The sequence below is a fragment of the Sciurus carolinensis genome, chromosome 5 (assembly GCF_902686445.1).
Source record: "Sciurus carolinensis chromosome 5, mSciCar1.2, whole genome shotgun sequence".
NCBI classification, from domain to species: Eukaryota; Metazoa; Chordata; class Mammalia; order Rodentia; family Sciuridae; genus Sciurus; species Sciurus carolinensis.
The window spans coordinates 111,296,386-111,312,843 of NC_062217.1; the positions used below are offsets into that span (position 1 = coordinate 111,296,386).

Sequence of the window (16,458 nt, forward strand, 5' to 3'; positions counted from 1 at the left end):
CTTTCCATCTTTGAACTTAGGGTCCAACAGAGTCCCTGGAACATCAGATTTTTGTGAAACAGGTGAATAAATGAGTAGAAGGGAAAGGAAGAAGGAAAATCATTATTAAATCCAACCAGGTTTATCATGTACTTTGGAAAAGAGTTTTGAAAGCTTCTATAATTGCAAAGCCTGCATTATCAAAGCAGTTTGCATTGGAAACATGTTTGTAAATCTGAGGGCCATAGTTGGGGAGTAAGACTCTACATCGTATTTAAATTAATTAAGCTAACACCTAGCAGCTGGTATGCCAGGAGGGGGGGCTTCGAACAGCTGAGAGATATAATTGAGGATAAGAAAGTCACAGGATTGCAGACAGAGAAACACATGTGTTTTGCATTTTTCCAGGCAGTTCTGATTTTAAACATTCTGTCTTATTGTCTCCTTAAGCATACTAGTTTTAGATTTGTTCTGATATCTGCATAGAGAAATATTGGAACAATATGTAAAATTAATTTGTCTAGTTGCTAATAGAAAAGAAAGGCAGGAAAAGGAAGGTATAAAGGGACTGAAGGAATGACAGGATTTCTCCTAATTTGAACCTTTCAGCATGGTAAAATAGTCTGATGATACAAATCTGAGAGAAGCAAAATCCAGAGAAATTATCAAATTCAACATTTGATGTTATCATTTAAGGATGAAACATTAAGGTATCACATTTTATTGTGTACTTGATACCTTAAATAAATGTTAATTTTCAGAAAGAAAAGCCTATTGCTTCCCTCTCTCTTTTTGTTAGACTTATGAGAAGCCTGGCTCTCAAATCAAAGAATCAATTTTCAACATGTTGATAATGATTTTTAATTATAAGGAAAAACTGAACTTTTGGTTCCCAGTTCTAGATATTTTAGATCTACTGCAGTGATACTTGACTATTGTACCTCCTTTTCTCTTATTAGATTTTAGCTCAAAATAGCTCTGAAGGGGAATCTATGTGGTAGTTTTTTATGGAAAGCTTCTCAGTTAGTTCAGATTTAGAGAACTTTGCTTGTAAACTAGTATTTCTCAGGATATGGTCCTGGTCTAACTAGACTCCCCTGGGTGCTTAAGAAAGAGCTTATTCTCAGACTTTGTCTGGGGCTTACTGAATTGGAACCTGTGGATGGGAAGGTCAAGAATCTGCACTTTAAATATGTTCCCCAGATGGTTCTCATGCACACAAATGTTTGTGAGTCACAGTTTCTGATTTAGAATAACTAAATATTGATGACTGCCTGTATCTATCTTGTATGCTGTTTTCATTAAATTCATTATGTGTAACAGGGATTGTATATAGTCTCTTTCTTAGAAATCATTCTAAAATGTCATGTTCCTGCCATAGTAATTGGACTGGGGTAGTGCTGTGGTTTGGATTTGGAATGTCCCCTAAAGGTGTCGAAGACTTGTCCCCAATATAGCAATGTTCAGAGGAGGGGCTTTGGGGAAGTGAATGGACCATGAGGGCTCCCACCTCTTAAGTAGATTAATCCACTGATGGATTTAATTTGATGGCATTATTGAGAAATAGTGGAAACTTTAGGAGGTGGTCTAGTTGGAGGAAATGGGTAACTGGACATGTGTCCTTGCAGGCTATATCATATCCTCAGTCCCTTCTTCACTCCCTCTCTCTCCGTTTCCTGACCACTATGAGGTGAGTGGCTCTCCTCTGCCACACCCTCTGCCATGATATTCTGTCTTGCCACAGACTCAGAAACAGCAGAGCCAGCCAACCATGGATTGAAAGCTCTTAAACCATGAACCAAAATATATCTTTCCTCACTTAAGTTGATTTCCTCAAATATTTTATCACAACAACAAAAAGCTAACACAATAATGTGAAAAGAGAGCCTACAGAGTGGGAGAAAATCTTTTCCACACATACTTCGGACAGCACTAATCTCCAAAATTCATAAAGCATTTAAAAATCTTTACACCAAAACTACAAAGAACCCAATCAATAAATGGGCTAAGGAACTGGGCAGGCACTTTACAGAAGAAGATATACAGGTAATCAACAAATATATGAAAAAGTGTTCATCATCTCTAGTAATTAGAGAAATGCAAATTAAAACCACCCTAAGATTTCATTTTACTCTAATTAGAATGGCTATTATCAAGAATACAAGCAATAATAAGTGTTGGTGTAAATGTGGGGAAAAGGGCACACTCATACACTGCTGGTGGAGTTGCAAATTGGTGCAGTCTGGAAAGCAGTATGGATATTCCTCAAAAAACTTGGAATGGTCCCACCATTTGACCCAGCTATCCCACTTGTTCGTTTATACCCAAAGTACTTAAAATCAGCATACTATAGTGACACAGCCTCATCAATGTTCATAGCAGCTCAATTTGCAATAGCTAGGTTGTGGAACCAACCTAGATGCCCTTCAATTGACAAATGGATAAAGAAATTGTGGTATATATACACAATAGAATATTACTTAGCCATAAAAGAGAATAAAATCATGGCATTTGTAGGTAAATGGATGGAGTTGGAGAATATCATGCTAAGTGAAATAGACCAAGCCCAAAACACCAAAGGCCTAATGTTTTCTCTGATAAGTGGATGACGATGCATAACAAGGAGGTGGTGGGGAGGGGGAAAAGAAGAATGAAGGAACTTTGGATGGTGTAGAGGAAAATGGGCAGGAGGGGCTGGGAGAAGGAAAGATAGTAGAATGAGATAGACAGTATTACCCTATGTACATGTATGATTACATGAATGGTATGAATCTACATTGTGTAAAACCATAGAAATGAAAAGTTGTATCCCATTTGTGTACAATGAATCAAAATGCAGTCTGTAAAAATAAAAACTTAAATAAAAAGAAAGCTAACATAATAGAGAAAGTAAACCTGCAGTGGTAAGAGAGAACATTAGAATAGATATCTGAAACCAAATATTCTAATACTGGGGTTCATTTTCTGCTGTGCAACTTTAGCAAACTTTAGTTTCCATTGCCATCTACCATCTAAGGTTTACAATGCTTAAATTAAATAATAAATGAGAAAGTGCTTTACAAATGTAAGGTGGACTGATTGTAATTGAATTTACTCTTGATTGAGGAGCCTTGGTGATTGGTGAACTATTTAATAGAATAATTGTTCAAGGCCTTGTACCTAGGGGCCTGTAGAACTTCAGAAAATACATAGTGTGCTTGGGCCCTGACCCTAGGTATTCTGATGTGGGAGAAGGCGGACATCTACACAAATATTTAAAATTCTTCAGATGAGTTTTAAGGACACCAGAGACTGAAAACCACTGCTTTAATATTGGTGGTCAGTGACAAAGCCCTGGTCACCCAAGTCTTGGCTCTCCCTCTAACAAACATTTCTGGGCTGTGGGAGGAAGTTCAGCAGGATAATCTTGAAAAGACCAGTAAATTTTCCATGATGTTTCCTTTTTCCCACTTGTACAATGCAGAGCTGGACTACTAAACATACACTTAAAGTCACAGAGTCCTTTATTCAATGAGAATTCTACTTGGAAGTACTAACATGTAAAACATAAACAAGTTGCATTCCTTTGATTTCTGCTCAGCAGTTCCCCCATGGGATTTCAAAAACCATCAGCCCAGATGGTTGATAACATCCCTTCTAGCACTTGAATTCTATTCAAGACACACAATGTTTACAGAAACTTATACTGGCTTTATTTGGAAGGCTAGAATTAAATCTGTGGGCAGAAGAGCTGGACTATTCCTGTTTGCTCTCTTATCTTTTCCCTACCTTTCTCTTGCCCTTCTCTGTTTTCCAGATATCCTAACCAATTGGCTTCCAGCTGGGTTTGATTAAAGGGATACACTGGTAAGAGACTGGAAGACAAGAGAAAATGTAAAAATGTAAACCAGAATATGTCAACACTTTTTACTCTGTGTTAGCTGATATCTCATGTTTTATTCATTCCCTGATATCTTGGAAAAATTGATTTCACCTGGGAGGAATTCTGCCTTCAATATCTCTTGGTTACTTGATTCACCATCTTTTTTTCACCTTGACTTTCCAAAGGGAGAGTTAGATGGAACATAACTAATGGAATTTTATGCTAATGGAATTCTATGGTAAAGGAATTGAGACTAACCTAAAAACAACTCCACTCCTAGATATATATACCCCAGAGAAATGAAAACATATATCCACACAAATATTTGAACACCAATGGTCTTAGCAGAATTATTTGGAATAACCCCAAAGTGGAAACAACCAAAAGGTCTATCAACTGGGGAGTGGATACATAGAAGGAACAAATTGCTGATACATCCTACGACACTGATAAACTTCAAAAACATTTTACTAGGCGAAAGGTACAAGATACCAGGCCACATATTGTATGATTCCGTTTATTTGAAATATCCCCCAAATGGCAAATCTCTAGAAAAACTGTTTTCATCAGTGTTTTTGTTGCTGTGAACAAAAGTCCTGGGAAAAACAACACAGCAGAGGAAAAGTTTACTTTGGTACAGGTTTAACAGGTTCAGTTCGTGGTCAGTCAACTCCATAGCAATGAGTCCAAGGTGAGGCAGAACATCATGGTGGAAAGGCATGGAAGAGGAAAGCAGCTCAAGATATGGTCACTAGGAAACAGAAAAAGAGAGATGTTCTCACACCTGCTATGACCTACCACTTTTAACCATGACCCAATCATTTCACCTCTGAAAATTCTTGCATTGTCTCATGTGTGAGCTTTTTGAGGAATATCTTAAATCTAAACTGTAATAGACCCAAAGTAGTTTAGTGGTTGCCTGGGGTTGGAGGTGGGGTAGGCAAGTGAGAATCCATAAAATTGGCATGAGGAATTTTACTGGTATAATGGAAATGTTCTAAAACTCCTTTATGGTTAGCCAACTTGGGAAATGTACTAAGAAATTATTAAATTATATACTTGATGTGAATGAACTATATGATATATAAAATATACCTCACTAAAGTCATTTTAAAAAAGAAGCAGCGCTGTTATTAATCTAGACATTTTTAGAAAACAACTCCTATATCACCTTCAGCTATGTATCTATGTTTTTCATGGATTTTTATGATAAAACAATGTAGAAAGGATTACTGAAGTCTAAATTGGCTGTCATTTATTGGTACTCTTATGTGCCCATCCAGCTCTATCGAAAGAGATGATATGGTCTGAAGTGGTTCAGGTTCTTATAAATGTCTACTGATTTTTTTAAGGGTCATTTTCTTTGAGGTTCAGGACTTTAAACTCCAACATCATCTAACCTCTAAATGCTCCAGAAGCTGGTAGACTAATACCAATTCCTATCAGAGGTCTGGAGTTGTAGTAAATAGTGCCAGTTAGTCTGGTATCATAGGTTTGGAAAATAATTCTTACCTTTGTTCTTAGCACTCTTAGATGATAAACAAATATTTTTTAAAATAACGTCTGCCCAACATGTGAATAGCTTTAATTCCTATGATGGGAAGAACTAGAGGCCCTATGCTTTTCTGTGGCAATAAGGTGCTTGCTGTGAAAGACTGCTTGCTGCTCATAACAGAACTCAATACTTACTTAATAGTCTATTGATTCTTCTCATTCTGGGTTTGTTATTACCTTCTGATTTTAAAGTCCCCTTTTCTGATTTCACTGTTTACAGATCTGCCATCATATCCCACTGAATATCAGACCACGATCTTTGAAATCACTGAGCTTGGTATTTAATTTCTTGGTTTTCTGATTCTTCCAAAATTTTCTGTTTTTGCACCCAAACCTTTATCTCAGCATGACTGACAGAGGGGAGATTTCTCATTCAGCTATCACCCTGTCACAAATTAATGGAGGTAGCTCAGGAAAATCACTGGGCTTTAGATTCTACATCAGTAAAAATGGGAGTAGTTAATAGTGTCTGCTTCTTTCACAGTGGGGTTGTGAAAATCAAATGTAATAAATACAATCATCTTTTAAAATATTTACTGAAACAGATTCTGAGACATTTTGTTTCTGAGCTGAAATAAAACTGAATTTGGAGGAATAGAGGAGGAAAGCTGACTACAGGATTAACTTGAAAAATTTCAAGAGCTTTATCACTTTTAGACTCTGAAAACTCTCTGCTTGGTGCTCCTTCCTCTGGGATCTTTTCAACTGATTGGAGTAAAGGAGGGACAGCTCTAGGTCCCTTGCTAATTGAATCTTACAGCAATAGATGATAATATATCCCCCTCCAGGCACACATTATTCCCACTGGAAAGAAGATGTCCATTCCCAACCCAAATCATTTCCCCAGATCTCTTCTCCACTGCCTCTCTTTTGCCCTGCCACATCTAATATTCTTTTCATCTCTCCTTAATAGATGCCTAAATGCCTGATGTGTGACAGCAATGTCTGTTCCCATGGCGCCACTGCTTCTGAGAAAGCTTGAAACAGACAAAGAACAAGGCAGAAAATGGCCTCCTATTGGAGATAAAAAGAAACTGCTATGATGAGGGAATCAGTTGCCAGTTCTCACTACTAAAACCTCCCTCTTTTGCCTGTTTTTCTTTCTCGTGCGCCCCAGAAGAAATTGCTCACTTACAAACCAACACACACAAGGATAGGGTGTCCCAGATTTCATCTCCAGATGTGCATTTGTATTGTTGAGAGAATGCTAAGTTATACTTTATAATGTTTACAAAAAAAATCATTACCTGTATATCTCCCTGTGCTGATATATCATAAATCTGTATCTGTGTCTCTATTGGTTTACTGAAATCAATGCATTTTTGCACAATGCATGTGTGTACCTAACACATGTCAGATAAAATACTGGGCACCAAGGAAACAAAAAGGACAGGGTTTCTGCCTTCCAGAAGCTTACATTTTAGAAGTCAGATAGGAATAAACATCTGTATATTATTATTTAGAATATAATAGAAATACAGATGAGGTAGTTAAGAAGTGGAGTGGAGAAGACAGTTTGACTATAGAATACTGAAGAAAGAAATTGAAGACACAAGAAGATGGAAAGACCTCCCATATTCATGGATAGGCAGAATTAATATTGTTAAAGTGGTCATACTACCAAAAGCAATACACAGATTCAATGCAGTCCCCATTCAATGCAATAATATTCTTCATAGAAGTAGAGGAAACAGTCCTAAAGTTTGTTTGAAAGAATAAAAGACTCAGAATAGCTAAAGAAATTCTAAACTAAAAAAGCAATGCTGGAGGCATCACAATACCTGATTCAAATTATACTACAAAATTATAATATTCAAAACTGCATGAAACTTTCATAAAAATAGACACCTACACCAATGGTACAGAATAGAAGACATAGAAACAAACCCACACATCTACAGTCATCTGATCCTTAACAAAGGTGCCAAAAACATACTCTAGAGAAAAGACAGCCTTTTTAACAAAATATCTGGGTATATGTAGACTAAGACTAGACCCTTATCTCTCACCCTGCACAAAAATCATCTCAAAATTGATCAAAGACATAGAAATTAGATCAGATAATTTGCAACATCTGGAAGAAAATATAGGGTCAACACTGCAAAATATAGGCACAGGTAACAACTTTCCCAATAGGATCCCTAAAGCTCAGGAAATAATGCCAAGATTTAATAAATGGATTGGCATCAAATTAAAGATCTTGTACACAGCAAAGTAAACAAGAATGTGAAAAGAGAACCTATAAAATGGGAGAAACTTTTGACTGGCTACTCTTCTGACAGAGGATTAATTTCCAGAATATATAACAAACTCAAAAAACTTACTACCAATAAACCAAATAACCCAATTAATAAATGAGCAAACAAATTAAACATTTATCAAAAGAAGAAATATAAATTGCCAATAAAAATATTTGAAAAAATGTTCAGTATCATTAGCAATTATGGAAATGCAAATAAAAAATACCCTGAGATTTCTTCTCACTCCAGGCAGAATGGCAGTCATCAAAAATACAAACAATAACAAATGCTAGAGAGGATGTGAAGAAAGAAGGACACTTTTACGCTGTTGGTGGGATTGTAAATCAATTCAACTAATATGGAAATTAGTGTGGAGGTTGGGCCTCAAAAGACCAGGAATGGAACCACCATATGATTTAACTATACCACCCCCTGGTATTTAGCCTAAAGAATTAAAGTCATTTTACTATGATGATACATGCATACCCATGTATAGCAGCATAATTCACAATAGCCAAACTATAGAATTAGCCTAGTTTTATGGTTTGGATATGAGGTATCCCCCAAAAGCTCACATGTGAGATAATGCAAGAAGGTTCAGAAGAGAAATGATTGGGTTGTAAGAGTCTTAACCCAACCAGTGACTTAATCCCCTGATAGGGATTAACTGAGTGGTAACTGAAGTCATAGGGTGTGGCTGGAGGAGATTGGAATTGGGGTGTGGCTTTGGGGTATATATTTTGTTTCTGGAGAGTGGAGACTCTCTGTTTCCTGATCTCATGTTAGCTGCTTCCCTCAGACACTCACTCCACCATGATGTTCAACCGCACCTCAAGCCCCAGGGAATGGAGCTTGTCTTCTATGGACTAAGACCTCTGAAACTGTGAGCCCTCAAATAAATTTTTCCTCCTATATAATTGTACTGGTCAAATCATTTAGTCACAGCAGTGAAAAAGCTGACTAAAACACCTTGGTATCCATCGACAGATGAATGGATAAAGAAAATGTGGTATATATACAAAATGGATTTTCATTCAGTTAAAAAAAATATGAAATTATGTCACTTGCGGGAAGATGGAAGAAACTTGAGACCATTATGTTAAGTGAAATAAGCCAAAACTAAGAAGGCCAAGAGTTGTACATAGAAGCTAGAGAGGAAAAAAGGTAAAGAAAGTTTTTGGAGGATTCATGAAAATTGAACCAGAGAGAGGGAAGAGAGGAGAGAAAGGAGGAATACTGGGGAATAATATTGAACAATTTATATTTTTGTATCATGTGCATGTATGAATATGTAACAACAAATCCCACCATTATGTACAACTGTAATGCACCCAAAAAATATAGGCGGGTGGGGGGGAGTTTGAGAGAAAGCTAGAGGACAAAGGACATTTATGCTGGGTTGGGTGTTAAAGTTTCTAGCATCCTGACTCAAACCCATTCAATCAAAATACCTGAAAGTAGGGACTAGGAATTTGCACTTTAGAAGCTCACCCTATACAGACACACATACCTTGACACCTGAGGAGAAAGTGTGATGAGTTAGTTTAGCACTGTCTGGTTTAGCCTGCCCTAGGCTGGGTGGGAATGCAGGGTGGGAAATGTTCATAAAATAAGCTGTGACTCATAATATGTGCTGCGAATATGTACCTATATTCTATCATACAGAATGGTTAATTAAGTCCAAATGTGCTCACTGCAAATTGTAAATTTATTGTAAAACTTCTGTTAACAGAAGGCCACTTACTGTTAATTCAGAGTTAAAAGGAAAAGATGTAACTGAACCCATTTGGAAATGGAAAATCTTTTCCAGACTGTGCTCAGCTCTGAAGAGAATTCATTTGACACTGAGGATCTTGATTAAAATTTCCCAGTGTTAAGTAGTATAAAACTGTCTTGAGGAGTAAGAGTTTTTCATAGCAGTCTTTCCATCCTTACAAACTTATTCTATACCATTGATCTATGTATCTGTTTTTATGCTAATACCATGCAGTTTTGGTTACTATAGCTTTGTAGTATAATTTGAAGTCAGCTATTTACAATCCTCTGAATCATTTGATCTGAGTAAACTGAGGCAACTTATACATCAGCCATGGCTCATAAAGATCAAGAGGGATTCATAAGATAATATAGCTGCAAGGGACCTTAAAGAGGACCTGGTGTTTTAAGAACCCAGAACCTGGAAAGCCCTAGAGATCAAAGACATAAAGCTCATTAATGTTTAAGAATCACAATATCCCAATTTATGGCAGAGGATTATTTCCATGGTGCTTCCCCTGAGACAAGAATCCTCACTACTAAAAAGGTAAATAATCTTTTTCTTTCCTAAAAATGTAGCTTCATTGTCTTCTTGAAAGAAGACACTCATTAAAAAGTATAAATGAAACTGCTGACTCATGGATCAAAAGGAAATCTTAGTGATTTGATGATCCCTAAATAGCCATTCATTCCTTTATTCATTATGTGGTGTGATAGTTCTCCTCATAGGCAGCAGGGGTGTTTTCAAGAGAAGGCAGTGTCATTTGGGTACTACAACACTGTAAAGATCTTACAGTTTGACTGCTAAGTCCTCTATTCCTTGTCTTCACTGTCCCTTCCAATCTTCTCTTTCACTGATTCTCAGTTTGAACTGTCCGCCCCCAGGAGGCTGGGCTCTATCTTTCTCTTGAACTTTCCTCCTGCTATCGTCCCAACCTAATAAATGCCTTTGCTTTCCTTGGTTCTCCAAATTTTGTCATTAAAAAACCTAGTTTGACTCTTTGTCTCCTTATACAAGACTTTTTTTTTTGGATCATAAGAACCTTACATTTATTGAACTCCTGTTATTCTTAATACTGAATAGTATATGCTGGAATTTTTGTTTTCTACTAGAATTTTGCTAGTGAAGCTTTGATAGGCAATAGGATGTGATTTAAAGAGGATAAAAATTTTATTCTACATTGAAATCTTACTGTCTGGGTTCCCTATGTCATGTTTCACGGGTGTCAACAACTCAGGATATTTCTCACTTTCAGTCCACCCACTCTCTCCCTAGCCCCATCTAATCAAACTAGTAATCTTCCTTCATTTTCCTTCTTACTAAATTATGGATCTCCATCTGGCCAGAAACTAGGAGTCATCTTCCTAAAGTATAATTTTTTTTCCTAATAATCTCCAGAATCTATCTACATTTCTTCACAACTCTTGCTACCATTCTTAGATTAAAACCCCTTCTTACCTAGATTATTATAATTTATTAAACCCAACCTTGTCCATTCAGTAATTGCTCTATTCTACAACCAGGATGATCTTTCTTAAATTCTCATACTGTTACTTCTCTTGATACTCTCACTTCCCTGCTTAACTTTTAGGCTCTGACAATGTTGATAATGTTATCAACCTGTTCAAAAGTCTTCGTGATTAAGTCCCTTTTCATCACTCCAGTCCCATCTCTTTCTACATTCCCATTATATAAGTTGGAATTTTCTAGATAATCAAAACCATTAAGATAGCTGATAGATAAGATAGGAAGAAGATTTATTATAGGAATTGGTGCATGTGGTTCTGGAGACCAACAAATTCCCCACATTCTGCCATCTGGAGAACCAGAAAGCTGGTGGTATAACTCAGTTCAAATCCCAAGGCCTAAGAATTAGGGAGGCCAGGGCTGTAACTCCCAGTCTAAGGTTGAAGACTTAAGAACTTGGGTAAAGTCCTGAGAACAGGATAGCAGGAGTGGGGAGCATTGCTATGGTGAAATCCAGAGTCTGAAGACCTAAGAACCCAGAGCTGCAATACTGATAGAAGGCACAGATGGATGTCTCAGATCAAGGAGAGAATTTGCCCTTCATCCACCTTTTAGTACTATTTGGGTCCTCAGGGGATTGGATGATGCCCCCATACATCTTGTGAGGGTAGATCTATCTTCTTCACTCATTTGAATTTAATCTCTTGTAAAAACACTCTTATAGACATACCCAGAAATAATAGTTTGATTTGCTGTCTGGCATCTTTTACTTAATCTAGGCAAGGTGATACAAAATTAATCATTACAGTTATCTTGAAATTCTTCTCCAGTTGAACTAAATTGCTCCTACAGTGCATCAGATTCTACGTTATTGCTGGGCCCTTATACATGCTGGTTGCTCTGCCTGGAATGCTTTCCTTCCATGATTTTTCTTGACTGTCCATTGCTGGGTTGTGGGTACTTAACTTACACATTATATCCTCTAGGAAATTTTGCTGACCAAAATGTCGCTCCTGTGAATTTTCCTAGCATTCTTGACTTATCATTTATTATGGGTAAAATTGTGTCCCCTTAAAAATATGTTGAAATCCTGTGAATCTGAAAACAACTTTATTTGGAAATAGGATATTTGCAGGTATAATCAAGTTAAGACGAAGTCCTTAGGGTAGGCCTTAATGCAATATGACTGACCTCTTTATAAGAAGAAAAAGACATCATATGAAGGCAGAGATACACAGGATGAATTCTATATAATGACAGAGATGAAGTTTGGAGTATGCATTCTTAAGACAATGCCAAGGATTTATAGCTACCACTAGAAGCTAAGAAGAGGCAAGGGAAGATTCTGTTTAGATGGAATGTGACCCTGTTTACACCTTGATTTCAGACTCCTAACCTCCAGAACTTGGAGAGAATACTTTTCTGTTGATCTAAAGCACCCAGGTTCTGGGATTTTATTACAGTGACCATAGGAAATTAATACTCCTGTCATAGTACTTATCATTCTATGTTGAATTGGCTAGGCATTTTTACTTGTCTTCCTCCTTTCTCTTTGAGAAGTGGCAATGAGTCTTTAATGTCTTTGAAATACAACATATATATCAGTGTCTAGAAAATAGTTGCTGCTCAATAGTTGATGAATAAATGATAACTCTAGTGTTATATAAATGAACTAAAATATTAGAATATCTCTAGCAAAGTACCTGCCATGAAGAAGTACTTCGTGAATATCAATTGCCTCCCTTTTACCACCCTAATAGGTTAAAATCTCAGGGATAAGGACTTAGCTGCCTTCTTCCTTGTGTTCCTTCTTATCACCTGACACAGTACAATAACAGACCACTAGGATTATCTAACCACATTCTTCTGCTTCCCAATATCCAGAGTTAGTTAAGGTCATGGATTCTGGTCTGCATACTATGGATAATAGTATATATTAGCTAAATAAATAGATAATATACTATAGATAATAATAACATTAGCTAAATCCATCCTGCTTAACCTTTTTAGGGGCTTCTTCCCATACCATGGCAATGTTAGAGGCCCCTTAACTCAGACTGAGTAGCTAAAAGATGAAGAATGCAACCCAATCTGTGCAGTGGGAAATAAACCTTTATTGTATTAGCCTCTGAGATTTGGAGGCTTATTTATGACCACAGAAGAGTCTACCCTATCTTGACTGATAAACAAAACAATGTGGACATGTGGGAGGTGCTGAGAAGTGCCTGTAGGTTGGCTAATTAAATCATCACAACAAATAAACATCAGAGGTTCATGACTGAATAAAGACTATTTGAGAAATAGGGGCATCTTTGTGTTTCTCTTGGCAGTTTTAAAAAGTGTCTGGGGCTTGAATGTTTTGATTGAAAAGAAGCTGTCCAGCCAAGACAGCTGCCTTGGTGAAGATGTCTCACCATGACACACATTACTGGTCCACGTGCCTGGGCTTAAAAAAAATTAAGTTCAGGGACCAAACCTAACTGATTATGCCTGCTTTGCCTTTCTCTTCTCTCTGCAGGTGAATGGGTTTAATATTTCTATTATCAAGCATGTTTTTGTAAGAAATAATTGTTATGCTGCGGTTCTTGCCACAAAGCCAATAAGGATAGTTAATTAGGACATTAAAATCTAAGCCACAGTAATTATCTGGAAGTAAAGTAAATGTCTAGTAAGCTAGAAAACAGAGCATCACCAATAAAAGACACACATTGAACAACTATTCTCTAGTAATATAATTAAAATTTCACAATGCAAACAGAATAGTTATTTGTTACTAAAATGTGAATTTAAGGCTTTATTTTCACAGCAACATAAACCCCCAGAAAATCTGAGCAAACATGACAATGTCTAATCAGTGAATTGCATCCACCTGACTTGACTGTACAGCAGCTGTCACCAGGAAGAGAAATGGATTTGTTGACCACAGTGATTCATTAATACTCAGAGGGCAAGAATCATCAGCATTCATTTATTATGACAGACTCAAGAAGGGCAAAGGTGAGTAAACCCTGCTAAGAGTGCTCAAAGTACTAACTTGAACTGTAGTGATGTGCACTAATCCAAATTTTTTTCTAGTTTATTTTCTCTCCCACATAGATAGATGACTATTTTGTATCCTTTCCTCTCTTTAACACTTCTAACATCTCCTCTCTAGCCTCTGATTCAGTTTTATTTTACTACTATATGCATTTCACCAAGAAATATACATTTCACAAATATGCATATATGTCTATGTGAAATTTTCTAGAGAGGATTTGCAAATTTCACTAAAGGGTACTCGATATTAAAATTTTTGAGAACAATTTCTTTTTTTTGGTGGGGGGTGTACCAAATTTCTTTATTTGAAGGAATGGTACAAATTAAAGAACGTAAGTGGATGTTTTGGTATAATTTATAGAAAAGGTGAAGGTAACCCCAACATGCATGCACTGCCTTGGTGACCAGGGAAGTCACTTCCATAGCTATGGGGAAGTCAGCCTGAGGTTTAGCTCTCATTATCACTGTCTCCCAGGGTGTGTTTGTCAAAGAGACTCTGCCATGCCAGATTCTGGGGCTCCCACCTTGCGCAAGCTGGTTACATGGTCACCCAATTCTTTGATGGATTTCACCTGTAATCCAGGTAATGAGTCTCAATGAAGTCACACAAGTGGGGGTCATTTTTGTCAGTAGCCAGTTTGTGCAGTTTCAGAAGTGACTGATTCACACTTTTCTCGAAGTGCAAAGCACATTCCATTGCATCGAGCCCACTCTCCCAGTTGTCAGTCTGGTTTCTTGATATCCTGAAGGAAGATCGGGCCACCTCCTTGGTTCTGCTGCTTCGTCAGTTTCTCAGCACGTTCCCGCTCCTCATGAGATGGGTGAAGAAAGTATTTGGCAAAGTTCTTCAAAGCCACATCATCACGGTCAAAGTGGTAAGACATGGACAGGTAGACATAGGAGGCGTGGAGCTCCACGTTGACCGGGCGGTTGATGGGGGCCTCCGAGTCCTGGTGGTAGTGCTGGCGCACCTGCGAGGGGGACGCGGTCGTTATGGCGGGCGGCTGCGCGGAGCTGGAGCGGCGGCGGAGACCTCGGGGGTCGAGGGCGTTGTGAGTAGGTGGGGAAGGGCTGCTGGCTCTGAGCGCCCGCCTGTGTGTGGGTCGAGCGCCCGGTTCCGTCCAAGCACTGTTGAAGCAGGAAACCGCGGCGACTCTGGGCTAAGAACGTCTTTTGAGAACAATTTCTTAGAAAGGTTCTAACGGTTTCCATAGATCAGAGATGGAATTAAATATGGTCCGCAAATTAAACAAAATATCCATCTAGGTGTTTGGTCATTCATCTAGAGAGTTCTAAAAGTTCATTGGGCAAGCAGATCCCTTGGAGACCCTGATAGAAGCAGAGACTTTTGAGACATTAAATTTCAGATACAGGTTAGGTTCCAGAAATTGGCCTTTTAAACAAGTTTCAACAGATTCTGATGTAGGTGTTCTCCAGGGCATACTTCTGAATTTCTAATTTGTAAAGACATGGCTCACCTCCACTTTTTGATCAGCTGGGACCATTTCATTGTTCAAGGCAGTAGTTCTTAAACCTGACTGGGTACAAAACTCATTCAGTGAGCTGGTGGTAAGTGATGCCAGTGGGTCCTGTTTTAAAATACAGATGTTCAGCCTACACCCTAGATATTCATTAACTAGAGCTGTGGTTAGGAGCTGCAGATTTAGACCTTCAGAAATCTCCCAAGGTTATTCCATACGCAACCATGATAAGAGGCACTGAAGTGGAGGCCAGTGAAAAATATCCATATTTAAATAATTCCGCACAGTTGGGGGGAATATCCTTGTAGATCTGGTTCCAGAAATAAACTGGAAGTTAAATATTATAAGCAAGTTTCACTCAGAAAACATTTCCATTTTGTTGACTTTTGGACTCCTCTTAAAACAGCAAGTTAGCAAGTAACAATTTAATGCTTGTTAATGTTTAACTTTCACAGAAGTCAGTGAAGGGAGACAAACCCATGGATTGAATTTCAAAATGGAGTATCAGCCATGTAAAGGACAGAGTGAGATTCATACTAGGACTTCCTATGGTATTATCATAGCTCCAAGCAACAATTTGATTAAAATGAAAATGACTTAATTAAGGAGCTGAGCAAAATCCCAGAAGGAACAATGGTGCCAGGAGCTCACATTTTTTAGAACAGTTTGTTCTCCAAACACCAAATAAGAACACTTCAAATGCATCATTAATGCTTAAAAGCACCTCCAGTTATAGGAAAAGAGCCTTCGATAATTATTTTTGAGTCTCATACTCTCAACATTGTGAAGAGAAGCTAAACAGTCAATATCCAGTAACAAAAAAGAAATACAACCATTATGTACATTTATACAAATAACTGGTTAAAACTAAAACCCTGAGGAAGGTTTTACTATTATAAGACATGTAGTTCAATTGAATGGACACTCATTCTGTGCTTATGTGCCATTATTAATGAGATAATAAATAGAGCCTTTATCATGCATCCATTGTACATTAAGTGTTTAATAAATTATCATCCTACACCTTAGGATTCTGGAATCTTATACCAAGTTTAATGTGCATGAAAACTCCCAGGTGATTTT

The 16,458-nt window shown here is 37.6% G+C and overlaps 1 pseudogene; it reads right to left on the bottom strand.

Annotated features, from left to right (window-relative positions):
- Positions 1–14,199: 14,199 nt before the first annotated feature.
- On the bottom strand, positions 14,200–15,106 carry LOC124985715 (ferritin heavy chain-like; annotated as a pseudogene).
- Positions 15,107–16,458: the final 1,352 nt, after the last annotated feature.